Source organism: Heptranchias perlo, unplaced genomic scaffold, assembly GCF_035084215.1.
Source record: "Heptranchias perlo isolate sHepPer1 unplaced genomic scaffold, sHepPer1.hap1 HAP1_SCAFFOLD_44, whole genome shotgun sequence".
Lineage (NCBI taxonomy): Eukaryota > Metazoa > Chordata > Chondrichthyes > Hexanchiformes > Hexanchidae > Heptranchias > Heptranchias perlo.
This window is the reverse complement of record NW_027139453.1, coordinates 11,921,019-11,946,012: the sequence shown is the minus strand read 5'-3', so window position 1 is coordinate 11,946,012 and position 24,994 is coordinate 11,921,019. Positions and strand designations below refer to the sequence as shown.

Sequence of the window (24,994 nt, the reverse complement as noted above, 5' to 3'; positions counted from 1 at the left end):
AACACTCTGAACACTCACCCCTGGGACCTACAGATCTCATTTGGAATTGTTATGTTTTGCTCACACCCGAACATATTTCGTGCCAGTAACAAAATAAATCCTCAATTGTCACTGAACTGATAAAGTGCTTCTAAGGTGCCATTCAAGTGCCGTCAAAAACCTATTTAAAACCTTTTTCTTCAATGTTATTTTCTCCACCTATCGCCTTACCGCGCACTGTCTCTCCCTCACATTCTGCGCGCTGTTGAATTCCTTGTAAAGCAATCTCCGATATCTGGTTGCAAACAAAGCCTGACACTGAATTCAGATCTAAACTGAACATTGTCCCTACTCTGATAACTGTCCCCACTCTGGGAACACACAGCCCACAGGAAGCGGGGTGGGCGGCGGTGTTATCAATGTAGCTGGGAGAGCCGGTGTTCTTTGCAAATCCGTGAATTCGCAGCGTTGCTGTGTGGTGCCGATCATGTGGACGCAAAAGAAAACCTATTTCTTCAAATGGCTTTTCCTCCATTTCCTCTTTAACCTGCACTCTCTCACACAATCTGCGTGCATTCGAATTCTTTGTAAAGTAATCTGAGGTCTCTATTTATAAACAAAGCCTGACACTGAATACCAACCACCACTGCATAAGGACCACACTCTGAACACAGACCCCTCACTGAACACAGACCCCAATCTGAATACAGGCTCCACTCTGAGCACAGACTCCACTCTCGACACGGACCCGACTCTGAGCACAGACTCCATTCTGAAGATGTCTTTGTTAGTGTACAGGAAACTTTATTGTACATCTGGACGATGCTGTTCCTCTCCCCTCACTTCTCCTTCACGCTCCATGGCTTCACACACTATTGTAATATTACATATTTCATTTACATTTCCCCGTCACCTTCGTCATCGAATCTTCCTCTCCTCCACTTTATTTCTTTCTCTAAGTATGTTGCAAACCTGCTTGATATTTTATCTATTTCAGTTGCTTTTCTCTGTAAATATAAGACTTTGGTCAGTTTTTAACTCAATTCCTTACTTTGGATTCCGAGCAACAAAGCCACCTCATCGACAGAATATATTTTCATACGGGACAGAGATTGCTCAGGGGGAAGGAGGAATTCTGTTTTGTTGAATGCGCAATTCTCAAAGTTGTATCAAGAACAAACTATGAGACACCGCCCTGTGTCACGTGAGGGGAACACTATGAACATTCACACCTGGGACCGAAATACCTCAAATAAAAATACAGTGCAGAGTTCATGCCTTAACATATTTAGTGCCATTAATGTAAAGATACCCTTAATAATTCATTCATTGGTCAAGAGTCTGTAAGTCCTGAATTGGTGAGGAGACCACACTCTGAACACAGACCACACTCTGAAGATTTCGATGTGAGTGTTGACGGAGCTTTATTGTACATCTGTTCGGTGCTGTTCCTCTCTCCTCACTTCTCCTTCACGCCCGTGGCTCCACACACCTTTGTCACATTACTTATGTCATTTCTGTTCCCCCTACCTCTTCATTCCCCAAACTTCCTCTTCTTTACTTCAGTTCTTTCTGCAAATCATCTTCAAATCAACTTTTTTATTTTTCCCATTTTACCTGCCTGACTCAGTGACTGAAACATTTTGGTCATTCGCCCCACTCTGGACACAGACACCACTCTGGACACAGACCCCACTCTGGACACAGACACCACTCTGGACACAGACACCACTCTGGACACAGACCCCACTATGGACACAGAACCCACTCTAGACACAGGCATCACTCTGGACACAGACCCCACTATGGACACAGACCCCACTCTGGACACAGACCCCACTCTGGACACAGACCCCACTATGGACACAGACCCCACTCTGGACACAGACCTCACTGTGAAGATTCCTGTGTTAATGTTGACGGAGCTTTATTGTACATCTGGAAAATGCTGTTCTTCTCTCCTCATTTCTCCTTCAACCCCCGTGCTTCACCCACCTTTGTTACAATACTGATGTCATTTACATTCCCCCCTCCTCCTCAGTCCGACTTCTCCTCTCCTCCACTTTTGTTCTTTCTGCAAATCTTCTTAAAAACTGCGTTTTATTTTTTCCCATTTTACCTGCCTGACTCAGTAACTGAAACATATTGGTCATTCTCCAACTGCATTCATTACTTTGCATACCAAGGAACAAAGCCACTGCATCGACAGAATATATTTTCATTTGGGAAAGAGATTGCTCAGGGGGAACGGAGCTATCGGTTTTGTTGAATTTCGAAATCAACCAATATTCTGTCCGAAACAAACTGTGAGGCAGGACCTTGTGTCACATGAGGAGAAGAACTCTGAACATTCACCCCTGAGAATTAAAGATCTCAGGTAAATTGCTATTTGGAGTTCAGAGCCTAACGTATTTCGTGCAATTAATGAAAGATGTCCTTATTAGTCCCGGAAATGGTAAAGTTGCTCTGAGGTGCCAATCAAGTGCCTTCAAAAAACTGTTTAAAACCTTTTTTCTTCCAAGGTATTTCCTCCATCTTTCTCTTTAACCCGCACTCTCTCTCACTGTCCGCACGCAGTTGAATTCTTTCCAAAGCTATCTGATAGATCTATTCTCAAACAAAGCCTGACACTGAACAAAGACCGACAATGAACACAGACCCAACTCTGAAAACATTCGCCACTCTGAACACAGAGCCAATTATGAACACAGACCCCACCATGAACACAGGCCCCACTTTGAACACATGCACCACACTCTGAACACTGTCAGCACACAGAACACAGACCCCACAATGAAAACGAACCCCACTCTGAGCACGAACCCCACTCTGAGCACGAACCCAACTCTGAGCACGAACCGCACTCTGAGCACGAACCCCACTCTGAGCACGAACCCAACTCTGAGCACGAACCCCACTCTGAGCACGAACCCAACTCTGAGCACGGACCCAACTCTGAGCCCGGACCTCACTCTGAACACAGATCCAACTGTGAACTCAGTCCCTCCTCTCAACACAGAATCCACTATGAGCACGGACCCCAATCTAAACACAGACCCCAAGGCGAACATAGTCCCCACTCTGAACACAGCGCCACTCTGAAGCAGAACCAACTCTGAATACAGTCCCCACACTGACCACAAAGCCCATTCTGAACACAGACCCAACACTGAACGCAGATTCCACTCTGAACACAGACCACACTCAGAACACAGACTTCACACACAACACAGACCCCACTCTGAACACGGACCCACTCTGAACACAGACCCTGCTCTGAAGATGTCTGTGTTCGTATAGAAAGAGCTTTAGTGTACATCTCGACGACGCTGTTCCTCTCTCCTCATTTCTTCTTCACCCCCGTGGCTCCTCCCACCTTTGGAACATTACATATGTCATTTAAATTCTCCTCTCCTCTTCATCCCCGAATTCTCCTATTCTCCTATTCTCCTATCCTTCTGTAAATCTTCTTTAAATCTGCTTTTTATTTTCCCCATTTTACCAGCCTGACTCAGTAACCGAAAAATATTGGTCATTTTCCAAATGAATTGCATACTTTGCATGCAAAGAAACAAAGCAACAAAGCCACCTCATCGACAGAATATATTTTCATACGGGACAGAGATTGGTCAGGGGGAAGGTGGAACTCTGTTTAGTTAAATGCTGAATTCTCACAAAATTGTATCCAGTACAAACTATAATAAACCGCACTGTGTGAAATGAGGGGAACAACGTGAACATTCACCTCTGGGAACTAAATAGCCGAGATAAAATTACTGTGCGGAGTTCAGGCCTTGAAATATTTAGTGGCAGTAATGAAAAGATGCCCTTTATATATCCTGAATTGTAAAGAGGCTGTAAGGTTTTCTGCAAGTGCCTTCAAAAGCTGGTTTAAAACCAATTTGTTCAGAGAGCTTTGCCTCCACCTATCTCTTTAAACTGCACTCTCTCACACAGTCTGCCCGCAGTTGAATCCTTTATAAATTATTCTGTGTTATCGATTGATAAACAAACCTGACACTGAACACAGATCACACACGGAACACAGACACCTATCAGAATACAGACTACACTCTGAACACAGACCCCACTCTAAAAACAGAACCCACTCTGAAAAAAGACAGCACTCTGAACACAGGCCCAACTCTGAACACAAACCCCACTCTGAACACAGACCCCACTCCACATGCAGGCATCACACTGAACGCAAACACCACTCTGAACACAGACCTCACTCTGAAAAAAGACAGCACTCTGAACACAAACCCCACTCTGAACCCATACACCCCACTCTGAACACAGGCACCACAAACTGAACGAAGAAAAACTGAACAAAGACTTCACTCTGAACAAAGACAGCACTCTGAACACAGACACCAATCTGAACACAGATACCCCACTCTGAACACATATACCCCAATCTGAACACAGACACCAATCTGAACACAGATACCGCACTCTGAACACATATACCCCACTCTGAACACATGCACCCCAATCTGAACAAAGACACCACTCTGAACACAGGCCCCGCTCTGAACACAGGCCCTCTCTGAACACAGGCCCCTCTCTGAACACGGACCCCACTCTGGACACAGACCCCACTCTGAAATTTTCTGTGTTAGTGTCGACAGAGCTTTATAGTACATCTGGACGATGCTGTTCCTCTCTCCTCACTTCTCCTTCACCCCCGTGGCTCCACCCACCTTTGGAACATTACAGATCTCATTTACATTCTCCTCTCCTTTTCATCCCCGAATTCTCCTCTCCTCCACTTTAGTTCTTTCTGTAAATCTTCTCTAAATCTGCTTTTCATTTTCCCAGTTTCACCAGCCTGACACAGCAACTGAAATATTTTGGTCATTTTCCAAATGAATTGCTTACTTTGCATACAATGGAACAAAGCCACCTCATCAACATAATGTGTTTTCATAAGGGACACAGATTGCTCAGGGGCAACGGAGGTATCTGTTTTTTTGAAGTTCGAATTCAACCAATATTCTGTCCGAAACAAACTGTGAGACACGGCTTTGTGTCACACGAGGACAAACGCTCCTAACATTCAACCCTGGGATCTACGGATCTCAGGTAGAATTGTTATGTTTTGCTCAAACCCGAACATATTTCGTGCCAGTAATAAAAATAAATCCTCAATAGTCCCTGAACAAATAAAGTTGCACTAAGATGCCATTCAAGTGCCATCAAAAACCTATTTAAATCCTGTTTCTTCAAACTTATTTTCTCCACCTATCTCCTTACCCCGCACTGTTTGTCCATCACATTCTGCACGCTGCTGAATTCTTTTTAAAGCAATCTCCGATATCTATTTACAAACAAAGCCTGGCACTAAATACAGACCGAAACTGCATAAGGGCCATATTCTGAACACAGGCCCCAGTCTGAAGATGTTTTTTGTTAGTGTACAGGAAACTTTATTGCACATCTGGACGATGCTGTTCCTCTCCCCTCACTTCTCCTTCACCCCGCCCCACCGCCTTGGCTCGACCCATCTTTGTAACATTAGTTATGTCATTTACATTTCCGCTTCCTCTTCCTCATCGAATCTTCCTCTCCTCCACTTTACTTCTTTCTCTAAGTATGCTGTAAATCTGCTTTTATTTTTCCCATTTTAGTTGCTTTCCTCTGTAAACATAACACTTTGGTCAGTTTTCAACTTAATTCCATACTTCGGATAACCTCGCAACAAAGCCACCTCATGGACAGAATATATTTTCATACGGGACAGAGATTGCTCAGGGGGAAGGAGGAATTCTGTTCAGTTAAAGGCTTAATTCTCATGAAATTGTATTGACAACAAATTATGAGACTCGGGCCTGTGTCACAGGAGGGGAACAATATTAACATTCACCACTGGGAACTAAAGAAAGAGATCAAATTACAATGCGGAGTTCAGGACTTAACATATTTAGTGCCAGGAATGTAAATATGCCCTTAATATGTCCTTAATTGTAAAGAGGGTCTAAGGTGTCTGCAAGTGCCTTCAAAAGCAGTCGAATCCTTTTTAAATTAGTCTGAGGTATCTATTTATAAACAAAGCCTGACACTGAACACAGATCCGACACGGAACACAGACTCCTCTCAGAACAAAGCTACCAATCTGAACACAGGCCCCACTCTGTATACATACTGCCCACTCTGAACACAGGCCCCACTCTGAACATTGAGTCCAATCAACACATCGTCATCAGACTGAACGCAAATCCCAGTCTGAACACAGAAACCCACTCTGAGCACAGACCCCACTCTGAAGATTCCTGTGTTCGTGTAGACAGAGCTTTATTTTACATCTGGACGATACTTTCATCTCTCCCCACTTCTCCTTCAACCCCCGTGGCTCCACCGAGGTTTGGAACATTACTTATGTCATTTACATTCCCCAGACCACTTCATTCCGAATTCTCCACTCCTTCACTATAATTCTTTCTGCAAAACTTCTTTAAATCTGCATTTTATTTCCCCCATTTTACCTGCCTGACTCAGTAACTGTAACATTTTGGTCATTTTCTAACTGAATTCTTTACTTTGCATCCCAAGGAACAAAGCCGCGTCATCGACAGAATATATTTTCATGCGGGACAGAGATTGCTCAGGGGGAACGGAGCTATCTGTCTTGTTCAATTTCGAATTCAATCAATATTCTGTCCGAAACTGTGAGGCAGGACCTTGTGTCACATAAGGAGAAAAACTCTGAACTTTCACCCCTGGGACCAACAGATCTCAGTTAGAATTGTTATGTTTTGCTCAGACACGAACATGTCTCGTGCCAGTAATGAAATACATCCTCAATGGTCCTTGAACTGATAAAGTTGTTCTATGGTTCCATTCAAGTGCCGTCAAAAACCTATTTAAAACCTGTTTCTTCAATGTTATTTTCTCCACCTATCTCCTTAACACGCACTATCCCTGCCACACACTCTGCGCGCTGCTGAATTCTTTGCAAAGCAATCTCCGATATCTATTTAAAAACAAATTCTGGCCCTGAATACAGATCGAAACTAAACATTGTCCCCACTCTGATAACTGTCCCCGCTCTGGGAACACAAAGCCCACAGAAAGCGTGGTGGGAGGCGGTGTAATCAATGTAGCTGTGAGAGCCGGTATTCTTTATAAGTCCGTGAATTTGCAGCGTTGCTCTGTGGTGCCGATCACGTGCACGCAAAAGAAAACCTATTTCTTCAAAAGGCTTTTCCTCCATTTTCTCTTTAACCCGCAATCTCTCCCACATTCTGCGTGCAGTCGAATTCTTTGAAAAGTAATCTGAGGTATCTATTTATAAACAAAGTCTGACACTGAATTACAACCACCACTGCATAAGGGCCATGCTCTGAATTGAGGCCCTTCTCTGAACATAGACTTCATTCTGAAGATGTCTTTGTTAGTGTACAGGATACTTTATTGTAAATCTGGACGGTGCTGTTCCTCTCCCCTCACTTCTCCTTTACCCCGCACCACCCCCTTGGCTCGACCCATCTTTGTATCATTACTTATGTCATTTACATTTCCCCCTCCTCTTCGTCATTGAATCTTCATCTCCTCCACTTTACTTCTATCTCGAAAGATGCGGTAAAGCTGCTTTTTGTTATTTCCATTTTAGTTGCTTTTCTCTATAAATATAACACTGGTCAGTTTTCAACATAATTCCTTACTTTGGATTCTTCGCAACAAAGCCACCTCATCGACAGAATATATTTTCATACGGGACAAAGCTTGCTCAGGGGGAGAGGAACAGCATCGTCCAGATGTACAATAAAGCTCTGCCCACACTAACACAGAAATCATCAGAATGGGGTCTGTGTCCAGAGTTGGGCCTCTGTTCATTGTGGTGTCTTTGTTCAGATTGGGGTACATGTTTTCAGAGTGGGGTAGATGTGTTTTCAGAGTGGTGTCTGTGATCAGAGTGCTGTCTTTGTTCAGAGTGGTGTCTTTGTTCAGAAGGGTGCCTGTGTTCAGAATTGGGAGCATGTGTTCAGAGTGGGGTGTCGGTGTTAAGAGTGAGGTCTGTATTCAAAGTGGGGTCTGTGTTCAGAGTGGCACCTGTGTTCAGAGTGGTGTCTTTTTTCAGAGGGAAAGGCGTAATTCTCACAAAATTTTATCGAGAACAAACTATGAGACACCGCCCTGTGTCACAGGAGGGGAACACTATGAACATTCACCCCTGGGAACTAAATACACGAGATAAAATTACTGTGCGGAGTTCAGGCCTTGAACTAATTAGTGCCATTAATGTAAAGATGCCCTTAATATATCCTGAATTGTAAAGAGGCTGCAAGGTGTCTGCAAGTGCCTTCAAAAGCTGCTTTAAAACAAATTTGTTCAGAGAGCTTTGCCTCCATCTATCTCTTTAAGCTGCACTCTCTCACAGTATGCACGCAGTTGAATCCTTTATAAATTATGTTGAGTTATTGATTGATAAACAAAACCTGACACTGAACACAGATCCCACAGTGAACAGAGACCAATGACGGTACACAGACCCCACTTTGAACAAAGACACCACTCTGAACACAGGCCCAACACTGAACACAGGCCATCTCTGAACACAGAGCACACTCAGAACACAGACACGACTCTGAACACAGACCTCACTCTGAACACAGACACCGCTCTGAACACAGACCCCACTCTAAACGCAATCCCCATTCTGAACACCAACCCCATTCTGAACACATTCACCCCACTCTGCACACAGGCTCTATGAACACAGGCCCCACTCTGAACACAGACCCCACTCTGAACACAGGCCCCACTTTGAACACTGACCTCACTCTGAACACATACACCCCACTCTGAACACAGGCACCACTCTGAAGACAGACCCCTCTCTGAACATGGACCCCACTCTGAACACAGACTCCACTCTGAACACAGACACCATTCTGAAGACAGACCTCACTCTGAACACAGGCACCACTCTGAACACAGTCCCCACTCTGAACAAAGACTCCACTCTAAACAAAGAACCCACTCTGAACAAAGACCCAACTCTGAACACAAACCCCACTGTGTACACAGACCCCACTCTGAAGACCTGTTTTAATGTTGACGGAACATTATTGTACATCTGGACGATGCTGTTCCTCTCTTCTCACTTCTCCTTCACCCCCGTGGCTCTACCCACCTTTCCAACATTGTATATATCAATTAAATTCCCCCTCCCCTTCATTTCGAATTCTCCTCTCCTCCACTTTCGTTGTTTCTGCAAATCTTCTTTAAATCTGCTTGTTATTTTCCCCATTTTACCAGCCTGACTCAGTAGCTGAAACAGTTTGGTCCTTTTCCAACTGAATTGCTTACATTGCATACCAAGGAACAAAGCCACCTCGTCAACTGAATACGTTTTCGTAAGGGACACAGATTGCTCATGGGAACGGAAGGATCTGTTTTGTTGAATTTCGAATTGAACCAATATTCTGTCCGAAACAAACTGTGAGGCAGGACCTTGTGTCACATGAGGAGAAACACTCTGAACATTCACCCCTGAGACTTAAAGATCTCAGGTAAAAATTGCTTTTTGTAGTTCAGAGCCTAACATTTTTCGTGCCAGTACTGAAAGATGTCCTTATTCGCCCCGGAAATGGTAACGTTGCTCTCAGGTGCCACTCAAGTGTCTTCAAAAAACGGTTCAAACCATTTTCTTTCAAGTTATTCCCTCCATCTATCTCTTTAACCCGCACTCTCTCTCTCTCTCTCTCAGCTTCTGCACGCATTTGAATTCTTTGTAAAGCAATCTGAGTAATCTATTTACAAACAAAGCCTGACACTGAACACAGTCCCCACTCTGAACACAGACCCACTCTGACATAGCACCCACTCTGACACAGAACACACTCTGAAAACAGACCCACTCTGAGACAGAACCCACTCTGAACAAAGACCTCACTCTGACACAGTTCACACTCTGAGACATAACCTACTCTGAGACAGACCCCACTCTGACACAGAACACACTCTGAAAACAGACCCACTCTGACACAGAACCCACTCTGACACAGAACCCACTCTGACACAGAACCCACTCTGAGACATAACACACTCTGAGACATAACCCACTCCGACACAGAACACACTCTGAGACAGAACCCACTCTGACATCGAACCCACTCTGAAAACAGACCCACTCTGACTCAGAACCCACTCTGACATCGAACCCACTCTGACACAAAACCCACTCTGACATCGAACCCACTCTGACACAGAACCCACTCTGACACAAAAGCCACTCTGAAAACAGACACACTCTGACATAGAACACACTCTGACACAGAACACACTCAGACACAAAAGCCACTCTGAAAACAGACACACTCTGACACAGAACACACTCTGACACAGAACACACTCTGAAACAGAATCCACTCTGACACAGAACACACTCTGACACAGAATCCACTCTGACACAGAACACACTCTGACACAGAACACACTCTGACACAGAACACACTTTGACACAGAATCCACTCTGACACAGAACAAATTCTGAAAACAAACTCACTCTGACACAGAACCCACTCTGAGACAGAAGCCACTCTGAAAAAAGACCCACTCTGAAACACAACACACTTTGACACAGAAGCCACTCTGAACAAAGACCCCACTCTGAAGATTTCCGTGTTAGTGTAGACAGAGCTTTATTGGACGTGTGGACGATGCTGTTCCTCTCTCCTCACGTCTCCTTCACCCCCGTCGCTCCACCCACTTTGGAAAATTAAATATTTCATTTACATTCCCCTCTCCTTTTCATCCCCGAATTCTCCTCTCCTCCACTGTAGTTCTTTCTGTAAATCTTCTTTAAATCTGATTTTTTCCCCCCCATTTTACCAGCCTGACCCAGTAACTGAAATCGTTTCGTCTTTTTCCAAATGAATTGCTTACAAAGGAATTGCATACAAAGGAATTGCATACAAAGGAACAAAGTCACCTCATCAACAGAATACGTTTTCATAAAGGACACAGATTGCTCAGGGGCAACGGAGGTATCTGTTTTGTTGAAGTTCGAATTCAACCACTATTCTGTCCAAAACAAACTGTGAGACAGGACTTTTTGTCGCATGAGGAGAAACACTCCGAACACTCACCCCTGGGACCAACAGATCTCAGGTAGAATTGTTGTGTTTTGCTCAGACCCGAACATATTTCGTGCCAGTAATGAAATACATCCTCAATAGTCCCTGAACTGATAAAGTTGTTATAAGGTGCCATTCAAGTGCCGTCAAAAACCTATTTAAAATCTATGTCTTCAATGTTATTTTCTCCACCTATCTCCTTACCCCGCACTGTCTGTCCCTTATATACTGCGCTCTGTTGAATTCTTTGTAAAGCAATCTCCGATATCTATTTACAAACTAAACCTGACACTGAATACAGTTCGAAACTGAACATTGTCCCCACTCTGAACACTGTCCCCACCCTGAGTACACAGAGCTCACAGGAAGCGAGGTGGGAGGCGGTGTTATCAATGTAGCTGTGAGAGCCGGTATTTTTTAGATGTCCCTGAATTAGCAGCGTTGCTCTGTGGTGTCGATCATGTGGACGCAAAAGAAAACCTATTTCTTCAAAAGGCTTTTCCTCCATTTTCTCTTTAACCCGCACTCTCTCACACAATCTGCGAGCAGTCGAATCCTTTGTAAAGTAATCTGAGGTATCTATTTATAAACAAAGTTTGACACTGAATACCGACCACCAATGCATAAGGACCATACTCTGAATAGAGGCCCCTCTCTGAACACAGACCACAATCTGAATACAGGCTCCAGTCTGAGCACAGACCCCACTCTCTACATGTACCCGACTCTGAGCACAGACTCCATTCCGAAGATGTCTTTGTTAGTGTGCAGGAAACTTTATTGTCCATCTGGACGATGCTGTTCCTCTCCCCTCACTTCTCCTTCACCCTCCATGGCTTCACACACGATTGTAATATTACATATTTCATTTACATTTCTCCCTCATCTCCGTCATCGAATCTTCCTCTCCTCCACTTCATTTCTTTCTCTAAGTATGCTGTAAATCTGATTGTTATTTTCCCCATTTTACTTGCTTTTCTCTGTAAATATAACACTTTGGTCAGTTTTCAACTTAAGTCCTTACTTTGGATTCCTACCACAAAGCCACCTCATCGACAGAATATATTTTTCATCAGGGACAGAGATTGCTGAGGGGGAAGGAGGAATTGTGTTTTGTTGAAGGCGTAATTCTCACAAAATTGTGTCCAGAAGAAAAAGAGACACTACCCTCTGTCACATGAGGGGAACACTATGAACATTCAACCCTGGGACCTAAATACCTGAGATAAAAGTTCTGTGCGGAGTTCAGGCTTTAAAATATTTCGTGCCACTAACCCGCACTCTCTCTGTCTCATATGCTGCACGCAGTTGAATTCTTTGTAAAGCAATCTGAGATATCTATTTACAAACAAAGCCTGAGACTGAACACATTCCCCACTCTGAACACATTCCCCAATCTGAACACTGTCCCCACTCTGAACACTGTCCCCACGCTCAACAAAGACCCCACCCTGAACACAGACCCCACCCTGAACACAGACCCCATTCTGAACACAGAATCCACTCCGAACACAGAGCCAACTATGAACACAGACTCCACTCCGAAAACAGACTCCACTCTGAACACAGACCCCACTCTGAACACAGAGCAAACTATGAACACTGACCCCACTCTGAACACAGAGCCAAATATGAACACAAACCTCACTATGAACACAGACCCCACTCTCAACACAGACCCCACTCTGAACAGTGTCCCTATTCTGGAAACAGAACCCACAGGAAGCGGGGTGGGAGGAATTGTAATCAAGTTCGCTGTTTGAACCGTTGTCCTTTATAATTCCCTGAATTGGCGGAGTTGCTCTGAGCTGCCGATCATGTGCCCTCAAAGGAATGTTTAAAAACTATTTCTTCAAAGGGCATTTCCTCAAACTTCTCTTTATTCCGCACTCTCTCACACTTTTTGCGTGCAGTCTTTGTAAAGTATCCTGAGGTATCGATTTATAAACAAAACCTAACATTGAATACCGACTCCCACTGCATAAGGACCATACTCTGCACACAAACCCCTCTCTGAACACAAACCCCAATCTGAATACAGGATCCACTCTGAACACAGACACCATTCTGAAGATGTCTTTGTTAGTGTACAGGAGGCTTTATAGTACATCTGGACGATGCTGTTCCTCTCCCCTCACTTCGCCTTCACCCTCCATGGCTCCACTTACCTTTGTTACATTACATTTGTCATTTACATTTCCCACTTTCTCTTCGCCATCGAATCTTCCACTCCTCCACGTTATTTCTTTCTCTAACTATGCTGTAAATCTGCTTTTTACTTTCCCCATTTTAGTTACTTTTATCTGTAAGTATATCACTTTGGTCAGTTTTCAACTTAATTCCTTAATTCGGATTTCTAGCAACAAAGCCACCTCATCGACTGAATATATCTTCATACGGAACAGAGATTGTTCAGGGCGAAGGAAGAATTCTGTTTTGTTGAAGGCGCAATTCTCACAAAATTGTGTCCAGAACAAACTGTGAGACAGGTACCTGTTTCACATGAGGGAAACCGCTGAGAACTAAATATCTCTGATAATATTGCTGTGCAGAATTCAGACCCTCAAATATTTAGAGCCATTAATGAAAATATATCCTTAATAAGCCCTAAATTGGTAAAGTGATTCTAAGGTGACGATCAAATGCCTTCAAAAGCTGCTTTAAAACCAATTTCTTCAGAGAGCTTTGCCTCCATCTATCTTTTTAAGCCGCACTCTCACCCATTCTGCAAGCAGTTGAATCCTTTATAAATTCGTCTGAGGTATCGATTTATAAACAAAGCCTGACACTGAACACAGATCCGACACGGAACACAGACCCCATTCTGATCAAAGACCCCACTCTGAACACTGTCCAAACTCGGAACACTCCATTGAAAGGCAAACAAGGCAAGGCAGTACAAAATAAATGGGGGGATACTGAGAGGAGAAGAGGAACCAACGGACCTTGGTGTGCTTGTCCACAGATCCCTGAAGGTAGCAGGACAGGTAGATCAGATGGTTCAAAAGGCATACGGGATACTTTCCTTTATCACTCTGAGCACCGATCCACTCTGAACACAGACACCACTCTGAACACAGACAAACATTTAACGCAAACCTCATTCTGAACACAGACTCCACTCTGAACATAGATCCCAATCTGAACAAAGACCCCATTCTGAACAGAGACCCCACTCTGAACACAGACCCCAATCTGATCAAAGACCCCATTCTGAACAAACACCACTCTGAACATTGACCCCATTCTGAACACAGACCACACTCTGAACACAGACCCCACTCTGAAGATGTCTGTGTTAGTGTTCACGGAGCTTTATTGTACATCTGTTCCAAAGAAAAAAAATAGCATTTTCTATCTTTACTATTGGCTAAAATTCTCCAGCTCTGGCAACATCCTCGCAATTCTCTTCTGTCCCCTCTCCAGTGCAATCACATCTTTACTGTAATGTGGTGACCAGAACTGTAGCAAGTACTCAAGCTGTGGCCTAACCAAAGTTTTATGCGGTTCTCGCATAACCTCCCTGCTCTTGTATTCTATGCCTCCGCTGATAAAGGAAAGTATCCCGTGTGCCTTTTGAACCATCTGATCTACCTGTCCTGCTACCTTCAGGGATCTGTGGACATGCACGCCAATGTCCGTTGGTTCCTCTACTCCTCTCAGTATCCCCCCATTTATTGTGTACTCCCTTGTCTTGTTTGCCTTTCACAAATGCATTCCCTCACTCTTCTCTGCATTGAATTCCATTCGCCACTTTTCTGCCCAACTGACCAGTCCATTGATATCGTTCTGAATTCCACAGCGTTCCAACTCACGATCAACCACACGACCAATTTTTGTATCATCTGCAAACTTCATGCTCAAGCTCCCCACATTCAAGGCCAAATCAATAATATATACCACAAAAAGCAAGACACCTACTATCGAGCCCTGTTGGACCCGAAAGGAAACAGCCTTCCAGTCGCAAAAACAACCGTCAACCACGGTAGGAACAACTCGGGTTCGATACAGAGTAAAGCTCCTCCTACACCGCACCTTCAACACTCCCAGAGCAGGTACAACAGAGGTTAGAGACAGAGTCAAGCTCCATCAACACTCCCATGAACTGTGTGTGGGTGTCAGTCCCACACCCGATGAGATCTACCAACAGAGGCCGGAATGTAGCCTGCGCCTTCCGCAGAGATCACAGATGTGATGCTGTGATCCTGATTGTCTCTCTCTCTCTCTCTCTCTCTCTGTCATTCTACTCTCTCTCTGACCAGTCTCTATCACTCGTTCTGTCATCGTCTATCGCTCTCTCTGTCTATCTCTCCCCTGTTTCTCTATCTGTGCCTGTATCTCTCTCTCTTTTCTCTCTGTCGGTCTCTCTCACTCTCCCCCTTGTCTTTCTCTTTCTTCCCCTCTGTCTCTTTTTATATTTCTGTGCTCTCCTTCTCTTCCTCTACTCTATGTCTCATCCTCTTTTCTCTCTCTCTATCTCTCTCTCTCTCTCTACTATCTCTCTTTCTCACCCTACTCTATGTCTGTCTGTCTGTCTCTCTCTCCTAATCGCTCTACCTCGACTCTGTCTGTCTGTCTCCACTCTCCCTATTTCTCTTGCCCTCTATTCTCTCTCCCTGTACCTCACCTCTCTGTGATAATAAATTAATTGGCAAAAAATCTAGATGCAAAATGAGGACACACTTTGCACTGAGGTTTATTAAGATCTCGAATGCAACATCTGAAAGAGCGGTGGAACCACATTCCAACGGCACTTTCAAAAGGCAATTTGCAGGGTGGTGGGGAAATAGCTGGGGTGTGGGACTAAATTGGGCCGTTCTTTCAAGGAGCCAGCACAGGTATGAAGGGCCGAATGTATGTTAACATTCCAGGATTTCGCAGACTATACAGCTTAGAAACAGGCCAATCGGCCCAACAGGTCCATTCCAGTGTTTATGCTCCAAACGAGCCCCCTCCCCTCCTTCTTCATCTAACCCTATCAACATGTCCTTCTATTAATTTCTCATCTCACTGAAACATATAAAATAGAATATAAGATCCTGAGAGGGCTAGACAGGATAGATGCTGAGATATTGCTTCCCCTGGCTGGCGAGTGTAGATCAAGGGGGAATAGTCTTCGGATAAGAGGTCAGCCATTTACGACTGAGATGAGGAGGAATTTCTTCACTCAAAGGTTTGCGAATCTTTGGAATTCTCTATCCTAGAGGGCTGTGGATGCTCAGTCGTTGAGAATATTCAAGGCTGGGACTGATCGATTTTTGGACTTTAGGTGAATCAAGGGATTTGGGGATCGGGCGGGAAAGTGGAGTTGAGGCAGAAGATCAGCCAAGATATGATTGAATGGCGGAGCCGGCTCAAGGGGCCATACGACCTAATCCTGCTCCCATTTCTTATGTTCTTATGATATTACTCTCGCATGTGTTTATCTTGCTTCCCCTTAAATCCATCTTTGCTATTCCTCTCTACTACTCTTTGTGGGAGCGAGTTTGACATTCTCAGCACCATCTGGGTAAATAAATTTCTCCTGCATTTATTATTCGAATCAATTCGATTTATTAGTGACGATCTTATAATAATGACCCCTGGTTCTGGTCTCCCCTTCAGGTGGAAACATCTCTACGTCTACCCTATCAAACACGTCATTAATCTTAAAGACCTCTATCACGTCACTCCTCAGTCTTCTCTTTTCTAGAGAAAAGAGCCCCAGCTTGTTCTCTCTTTCCTGACATGTGTCATCTCTCAGTTCTATGATATTGTTTCATAAAACTGTCCTAGATGTACTCTAGAAATGTATTGCCCTTATGTCCCAGTCTATGTGAAAATTAAAATCTCCCTTCATAACTGCTTTGCCTTAGCGACAGGCTCTTCTGACCTCCGTATTTCTGTTCAGGATCAATACTTCCTGTTTAATGTATTTGTTTCAGTAATTGAATGTTTTTCATGCCCCAGTTCACCTCAGTTGATTGTGATTTCCAGTGTGATAGAGCCGTCCACGGGTTCGGGCTCTGAACAGCAATTTGATTCTCTGATCCGCGACTGACAACACACCCATTTTACACAGGCACAGAATGATCCGGGAGTGACAACACACCTCTTTTAAACATGGACAAAATGATGCGGGAGTGACAACACACCCCTTTCAAACAGGCACATAATGATCCGGGAGTGACAACGCACCTCTTTCAAACAGGCACAGAATGATCCGGGGCTGACTGTACACCCCTTTTAAACAGAGACAGAATGATCCGGGACTGACAGCCCCAACCTTTTAAACAGTCATAGAATGATCCGGGACTCACAGCACCAACGTGAAAATGATTTTTCAGTGCTGTAAGCAACTGAGCTAACCGGCCAGTTCCGAGAAGAGCTGCTGGCACTTTCAGATCAATTTGCAAAGTTGGCGTCCACGGGAACCGAATCTCTGCAGCTGCCTCTCAAAGAAACTGCTGGAGGGTAGAAATGTATGAAGATGTGCAACATAGGCCTGAAACATCTGTAATCTCTGCAACAACGTATAGCACAGACCTGAAAAATCTGTAATCTCTCTAACATTGTGTAACATAGGCCTGAAACATCTCTAAACTCTGTAAAATTGTATAACATAGGCCTGAAACATCTCTCAACTCTGTAACATTGTACAACATAGGCCTGAAACATCTCTAAACTCTGACACATTGTATAATTCAATTTCTTATGTTCTTATAATTAGGTGTTACAGGGAGCGGGCAGGACTCCTGCTCCTAATTCATATGTTCTTATGTTCTAATAACATAGGCCTGAAACATCTCTGATCTTGATGCAGCAATAAATCTGATCTCTCTCTCCTGCTCGCTGCTCAATTCTTTAATATCTCACCTAGTCTGGTCTCTCTTCCACCCGCCCCTCTCAAGCAGTCAGCAGCATGATTCTAAGTACCGAGAGCAGCACTTTTGTCATACACAAACATATACAGTCACATGCACACGAATACGAACACATACAGGCACATACATACACATAAAGGCACATACACACACATAAAGTCACAGACGCACATACACATACATACAGGCGCATACACACATATACACGCATATACATACATATAAAGGCACAGACACACATACGACACAAACACAAACATACACACACAGACATAAACGCACATACAAATACACTCATACAGACACACACAAACAAATAAAGGCACATACACACACATACTGGAACATACAGACAAATATGGGCGTCACACATAATGCCACATACAAACATACACATACACACACATAAAGGCACATACACACAAATACTCATACATACACAAACAGGCAAATGCACACAAATAAAGGCACATGCACACATATACACACATAGAGGCACATGCACATATATCAAGGCACATACACAGACATACACAAACACAAATATAAAGGTATGGAATCATACAAAGTTAAAGCACAGAAGGAGTTCATTTGGCCCATTGTGCCGGTGCCGGCCGATAATGAGCTATCCAGCTTAATCCCACTTTCCAGCACTTGGTCCATAGCCCTGTCGGTTACGGCACTTCAAGCGCTCATCCAAGTGCTTTTTAAATGAGTTGAGAGTTTCTGCCTCCACCACCCTTTCAGGCAGTGAGTTCCAGACCCCCACCACCCTCCAGGTGCAATCTTTTGTCCTCAACTCCCCTATAATCCTTCTACCAATTACTTTAAATCTATGTCCCCTGGCACTGACATCTCTGCTAAGAGAAATAGGTAATCTCTATCCAATCTATCTAGTCCCATCATTATATTATATACTTCAATTAAAACTCCCCTCAGCCTCCTTTGTTCCAAAGAAAACAACCCCAGCCTATCCAATCTTTTCTCACAGCTAAAATTCTCCAGCCCTGGCAATATCCTTGTAAATCTTCTCTGTATCCTCTCTTGTGCAATCACATCTTTCCTGTAATGTGTGACCAGAAATGTACGCGGTATTCAAGCTGCGGCCTAACCAATGATTTATACAGTTCGAGTAAAACCTCCCTACTCTTATATTCTATGCCTTGGCTAATGAAGGAATGTATTCCATATGCCTTCTTAACCACCTAATCTACCAATCCTGCTACCTTCCGGGATCTGTGGATATGCACTCCAAGGTCCCTCACTTCCTCTACATCTCTCAATATCCTCCCATTTATTATTTATTCCATTGCCTTTTTTGCCTTTCCCAAATGCATTATCTCAAATTTCTCTGCATGGAATTCCATTTGCCACTTTTTTTGCCCACCTGACGAGTCCATTAATATCTTCCTGCAGTCTACAGCTTTCCTCCTCACTGACAACGACACGGCCAAGTTTTCTATCACCTGCAAAATTCTTGTTCAAGCCCTCCAAATTCAAGTTCAAACCATTAATATATACCACAAGAAGCAACAAACCGAGTACTGAGCCTTCTAGTCGCAAAAACACCCGTCGACCATTACACTTTACTTCCTGCAACTGAGCCAATTTTGGATCCAATCAATCACTCTCCCTTGGATCACATGTGCTTGTACTTTTTGACCAATCTGCCATGTGGGACCTTGTCAAAAGCCTTGCTAAATCCATGTACACGAGATCAAACGCTTTACCCTCATCGACCCTCCTTCTTACCTGCTCAAAAAATGCAATCAAGTTAATCAGACACGACCTTCCATTAACAAATCCATGCTGACTCTCCTTGATTAACCCGTGCCTTTCTAAATGTCGGTTCATTTTATCCCTCAGAATCGATTCCAATAATTTGCCCACCACCGAGGTGAGACTGACTGGATGTATTACTCTATCTATCTCTTTCTCCATTTTCAAACAAATGGTACAACGTTAGCAGTCCTCCAATCCTCTGGCACACACCTGTAGCCAGGGAGGATTGCAAAATGATAGTCAGAAACTCCGCTATTGCCTCCCTTGTTTCTCTTAACAGCCTGGCATACATTTCATCCGGGCCTAGTGATTTATCTACTTTCAGAAATGCAGAACTTCTTAATATTTCCTATGTCGCCAAGTTTATCCCATCCAATATTTCACACTCCTCCTCCTTAACTTCAATTCCTGCATCATTCCTCTCCTTTGTGAAGACAGAAGCCAAGTATTCATTAAGAACCATACCCACATTTTCCAACTCCACACATAGGTTACCTTTTTGATCTCTAATAGGCCGTATTTTTCCTAAGTTGCCCTCTTGCTCTTGAAGTATTTATAAAACATTTTTAGGTTTTCCTTAATTTTAGTTGCCGGTATTTTTCTTTTCTTTCCTAATTTCCTTTTTAATTTCAGCTATTTAATTTAATTTCACTTTCTATACCACTCAAGGCTTTCTGCAGTATTGAGCTCTTGGTGTCTGACATAAGCTTCCGTTTTTTGCTTTATCTTTCCCTGTATCCTTCTTGTCATCCAGGAGGCTCCAGATTTGGCAGTCTCATCCTTTATCTTTGTGGCAACACGTTTACTCTGAAACCCTTGAATCTCCCCTTTTAATGGCTCCGAATGCTCGAAACGGCCTTACCTTCAAGTAGCTGTTTTGATTCCACTTTTGCTAAATCACTTCTCAGCTTAGTAAAATTGGCCTTAAACCAATTTTGAACTTTAAATCCTGTCCTATCTCTCCTCCAAACTACTTCATCTAACCCTATCAGCATCCCCTTCGATTCATTTCTCCCTCGTGTGCTTATATAGGGATTTAAAGGGGATGTGGGTGTCCTTGTAGATGGATCATAGAAAGTTAGCATGCAGGTATGACATTGAATTGGGAAGGCAAATGGTATGTTAGCCTTCATTGCAAGGGGGTTGGGTTAAAATAGTAAGGAGGACTTTCTGCAATTGTACAGGGCACTGGTGAGATCACACCTGGAGTACTATGTACAGTTTTGGTCTCCTTACCTAAGGAAAGACATACTTGTCTGAGAGGAGGTGCAGCGAAGGTTCACAAGGTTGATTCCGGCTCCCTAGATTCATCTCTGTTTGTGGAAATACGCTTCGCAGAATAGCAGGTATTGCTTGCCAGCTATTCAAAAATTTCAGATCAAAATTAGAAAAAGCACAAACAGATTCAGTTACAGAGACGGACTGTCAAAAATAAGGAAAAACAAGGTCCAGAAGATTTAGAGAGAAGCAAATCAGAGGCATCGATATTTCCTGGATAAAGAAGAGTGTGTATATGTCACTTGAAGATGGAAGGTAATAAATTTAGTTCAGGAATCGAGGCTGGATGAGATGTGGAGGCAGAGGTGCAGCAGAAGTTAGAACCAAAAGCAGGCTTCCCTCTCGAGCAATGGCAAAATCTTGCAGGACCCCAGGCCACTGGTGGGCCTTGCACATCCTGAGCAGCTCATTTGCGAACTAGGGGTGCAGAAGCTGTGATCAGCTCATGCAATGTGTTCAGAGTACAGGCTGGGATCAGTGTGAAATTGCTTGTGTTGGGATAGTCCTGATGCATTCGGGTTCTTAACTGAGAAAGAAGACACGGAGAGAGAGAGAAAGTGAGTAAGTGAAAGACAGATAGGAAACAGTGACAGGTGAAAATAAGAGAGAGAGGGAGAGAGAGAGAGACTTAGAGAGAGATAGAGAGAGAGGAGAGGGTAGGAGAGTGAGAATGAGGCAGAGAGATAGAAAGGAGGGGCGAAGGTATAGCAGCAGAGATGGAAAGGAAGGGAATGAGGCAGAGAGAGAAAGAGGAATGAGAGACAGGAAAGCGACAGAAGTGGCGAGAAACAATGAGGCAGATAGAAGAAAGAGGGACGATACAGATGGAGTGAGGGGGAATGAGATCGAGGCAAGAAGAGGGAACGTGAGATGGAGAAGAGAGGAAGGCAGGAAGTGTAAGAGAGACGAGGCAGAGTGAAATAAGCGAGAGGTAGAGAGAGAGGGATTGAGAGAAAAAAAAGAGAATCCCCGTAAAGGTGAATGAAAGAGGGAGAACGAGGCAGGGAGTGACAGAGCCAGAGATAAATAAACAGAGGCAGAGAAATCAGAGGCAGAGAAACAAAAGCATAGAGAGAAATAAAATAAGTCCAAGAGGGAAAGAGTGAGATAAAACGAGACCGAGGGATTTGGCAGAGGCAGAGAGAGAGAGACAGAAGGTGGAACAGATTTTATCCCTGCTTCCGTGCACAGTTAAATATTTCTTATATATTTATTCTTCTATAATAAGAGCGCTGTTGGATTATAATCACAGATTTTGAACCCATAAAATTTTGCTCAATAAGTATTGATTTTGAGAGAGTTACTGATGTCAGAGCAGGTTCATCCAGCAGCATCGAGTTATACTGCCAGCTGTACATGGGTCTCTGGTCAATCGCCCTCTGCATTGACACATCAAACTCTCCCAGGGCAGGTAATAGCAAGGGTTAGAAGGAAAGTAAAGCTCCATTTACACTGCCCCCATCAAAAACTCCCAGGGCAGGAACAGCATGGATTAGATACAGAATAAAGCTCCCTCTACACTGTCCCATCAAACATTCCCAGGGCAGAAACAGCACGGGTTGGATTCAGAGCAAAGCTCCCGCTTCAATGTCCGATCAAACAATCTGATGGGCCTGATGCAATGCGCGTCTCCTTCCAATCTTGAACCTTGAACGGTCAGAATGCTGACACTCTGGGACACCTGTCTTATCTCAGTAACTTTCTGAATGTGTGATTAGGCACTTTCAGAGATTCCCTGCTGTGGTCTCCTCTTCCCATTACCTACAATTCCAACATCTTCCCGCAGCCTGATAAGACCCCTGAACACCCCATCCTCGGACACAATGATCCTAAAGAGAAACAAGACACGGATATGAAGCTGTGATCAATGCAGTGAGATTTATTTCTGAGTACAGCCCATTATTCAGACAGCAGTAATACAGGGTCAGGGGTTGTGGGATCTACACAATCAAATAGAGCCTGCTCCCCGTGAAGGAAGGTTTCATTCAGTGAGAACTTGGAGAGCTCGGGCTGGTGAGAATCCATCACTGGATCTTTCTCTCGTTCGGTCTACAACATTGTAACCCATCGCCGCAGAATTTCGGCAGAGTCTCCTCGTTTGTGTGACAGGATCCTATACGACACATTCCTACAAGACGGCTGCATCTGTCGTTGGCAACTAAAATCCAAAATGAAGAGTTAATTAATTGACCGTTCTGGACATAGAGGGAGGGAGAACAATGAGAAAACATGAAGCTTAGTCTGTCCGTGTTTCTGGGACTGACTCTGGACCACACATGAACCTCAGCTCATTTGTACTTCATTAAACCTCACCCTGACCCCTCCCCGACCGGTAGAGACTCACTCTTTTTTCTCAAGGGCAGCCCAATAGTTTTTCCACAGAATGGAGCCCACCGTTCGCGCTTTCTGAGACTAGAGACAAAGAAAAGAATGATCTCACATTTATATGGAGCCTTTCCCGTTAACAGAAGGGCCCGAAGAGTTTCACAGACAAAGGATTATTTCTGAAGTACCGACACTGTTTTGTAACCAAATTGCTCACAGCAAAGTCCCACAAACAGCAAATGAGATTTGACAGTGTAGGGAGTTTCTGGTGATGTTAGTTGAGAGAGTGATGTTGGTCCAAGAAACCAGGAGAACTCCCAGCTCTTCAAATAATGCGACCAAGTGTTTCCTGCCCCATGAACAGGTAGACAAGGTCTCCGTTTAACGATTCATTCAAAAGATCACACCTCCAACAGTGCTGCACTCCCCCAGTGCTGGGCTGTATGTACTGGAGTGGGACATCAACCCTTAACTTGTTCACTCAACTCCCAACTGAGGTAAACTGACACCCGGCTCCTGAAAATTGATAGTTTCACCGCTTGACTCGTCCACGTATTTAGTGTCCTCATATCCTGATCTCTATGAAGGCTGCAGAATTATTCGAATTCAGAAACCTATTTTGAAACCCTTTTGATCCAATCCCCTCCCCTCATGTTATGAAAATCTGACTCATCTCTGGGGATCGGTTCCTCTGACGCCTCCAGTATCGATCCCAATTCACGATTCTTTGTCTGTGGGTCTGAGCAGCGAGTGTGGGGGAAAGGGACTGAAGGAGCTCCCGTCCGCACACTCACATTTTACAGCAGGTAACACTGATCGGGAGCAGGAACTGTGAGTTTCCCCCTCCACAGTACCTGGGTACTGAAGCCAATTTCAGACTTTCCCAAACAGGTCAATTCTCCGGCTGAGATCCGGTAACTCGGCACTGGCCAGTAATTTGTGCTGTAATTCTTGGTCTGTTTGGATCCTCACACAACACCCACCATTCCCACTCCCCGCTCAGGTACCGACTAAACAATCGGACGATTTTCCTGTGGAACTGGTTCAGGTTAAATTATTCATTCATTGTTACAATATTACAATAATGTTCATTTAAGCAATCAAACCGTGAGCTTCAGTCAGAGAATAAAATAGTTCAAACAAAAATTGGTATTGAGAGATCAAATAAACTTACTTTTTTCAAAGAAAGAAGATCCGATACCTGTAACACTTCCACTGAACAGATGTCGAGCAGTGATGGACTGAGTCAGCACCAGGAATACAAATACCAAAATTAGAACTTTCGCCATCTTCCGCTGAGTTCCTCAGAGTCAGGATCAGACGGCTGGAGTTCACAAATTTTGTATCTGGTCTTAGAGAGTTTGCTGTATTTATAATCACATAAAAGGGGAGTGACTCTCTGAAAAGATCCTGGTAAAAGGACTTTCCCTTCTGTATGACGGTGGATCAGTTGGCAGCTTGCCTCAGTTGGCAGTTCTCTATCTTTCAGATCACAAGGTTGTGTTTTTGGCACCACTTCAGGGTTTGAAACATGAGCTCATCTGACAGGTTGTACCAGGTACAAAAGCAGGACATTTAATGGTTAACTCCACCCCCACTATTGCTTCCACAGGAGCTCTAAATCTGCCCCCTCTCTCCTGTTCCCTCCTCGTGCCCTTTAATATACCACTTAAATTGATCTCA

General features: G+C 44.0%; 2 long non-coding RNA genes across 3 annotated transcripts in view; one reads left to right on the top strand and one right to left on the bottom strand.

The window, feature by feature from the left end:
• LOC137312966 (uncharacterized) overlaps positions 1–18,126 on the top strand; it is a 74,811-nt gene extending 56,685 nt beyond the window's left edge. The window contains exons 1-3 of one of the 2 annotated variants that reach the window (XR_010960982.1): positions 9,329–9,497; positions 10,877–11,097; positions 17,013–18,126. This is a non-coding gene — a long non-coding RNA (uncharacterized lncRNA). Of the gene's footprint in view, positions 1–9,328; positions 9,498–10,876; positions 11,098–17,012 lie in introns of those variants that run through there. The other variant, XR_010960981.1, reaches the window with a different exon arrangement.
• A 4,719-nt stretch (positions 18,127–22,845) lies between these two features.
• Positions 22,846–24,677, bottom strand: LOC137312944 (uncharacterized). The gene is made up of 2 exons (XR_010960963.1): positions 24,486–24,677; positions 22,846–23,144 (listed from the first exon to the last, which is right to left on the bottom strand). It is a non-coding gene; the product is annotated as an uncharacterized lncRNA (long non-coding RNA).
• Positions 24,678–24,994: the final 317 nt, after the last annotated feature.